The following is a 1,066-nucleotide window of genomic DNA, read 5'->3' on the forward strand; positions in this document are numbered from 1 at the left end:
TGTGTTTGATACGTTCCATTCTAGACATTACTATAAGTAGTCCTCCCCTCACCAGCCTCCACTGGTGATGTCAGTAAACTCAGTACCTGTCTCATCAGCATGTACCGCTGTGATGAAACACACAGAGCTGAGATAGAGGGATGGATGGAGGTAGACAGAGATGGAGACTGAGTTGGAAGGAGAGAAAGGGGGAGAGCGCCATCCAGTGGCAGAATAACTCTGTTTCTCTTCTCTGTAGACATTCTCCAGTCTGCATGAGAGTGTATGAATGTATTTCTGTGTTATGAGAGACACCTGGACCAGCCTGGAGAGAACACAGCATTATATCAGGACCTATAGACACCTGGACCAACCTGGAGAGAACACAACATTATATCAGGACCTATAGACACCTGGAGAGAACACAACATTATATCAGGACCTATAGACACCTGAACCAACCTGGAGAGAACACAGCATTATATCAGGACCTATAGACACCTGGAGAGAACACAGCATTATATCAGGACCTATAGACACCTGGAGAGAACACAGCATTATATCAGGACCTATAGACACCTGGAGAGAACACAGCATTATATCAGGACCTATAGACACCTGGAGAGAACACAGCATTATATCAGGACCTATAGACACCTGGACCAACCTGGAGAGAACACAACATTATATCAGGACCTATAGACACCTGGACCAACCTGGAGAGAACACAACATTATATCAGGACCTATAGACACCTGGAGAGAACACAGTTTATCAGGACCTATAGACACCTGAAGAGAACACAGCATTATATCAGGACCTAGACACCTGTAGAACACAACATTATATGGACCTGTAGAGAACACAACATTATATCAGGACCTATAGACACCTGAAGAGAACACAGCATTATATCAGGACCTATAGACACCTGAAGAGAACACAGCATTATATCAGGACCTATAGACACCTGGAGAGAACACAGCATTATATCAGGACCTATAGACACCTGGAGAGAACACAGCATTATATCAGGACCTATAGACACCTGGAGAGAACACAGCATTATATCAGGACCTATAGATAC

The sequence above is a fragment of the Oncorhynchus tshawytscha genome, unplaced genomic scaffold (assembly GCF_018296145.1).
Source record: "Oncorhynchus tshawytscha isolate Ot180627B unplaced genomic scaffold, Otsh_v2.0 Un_contig_4097_pilon_pilon, whole genome shotgun sequence".
In the NCBI taxonomy this organism is placed as follows: Eukaryota; Metazoa; Chordata; class Actinopteri; order Salmoniformes; family Salmonidae; genus Oncorhynchus; species Oncorhynchus tshawytscha.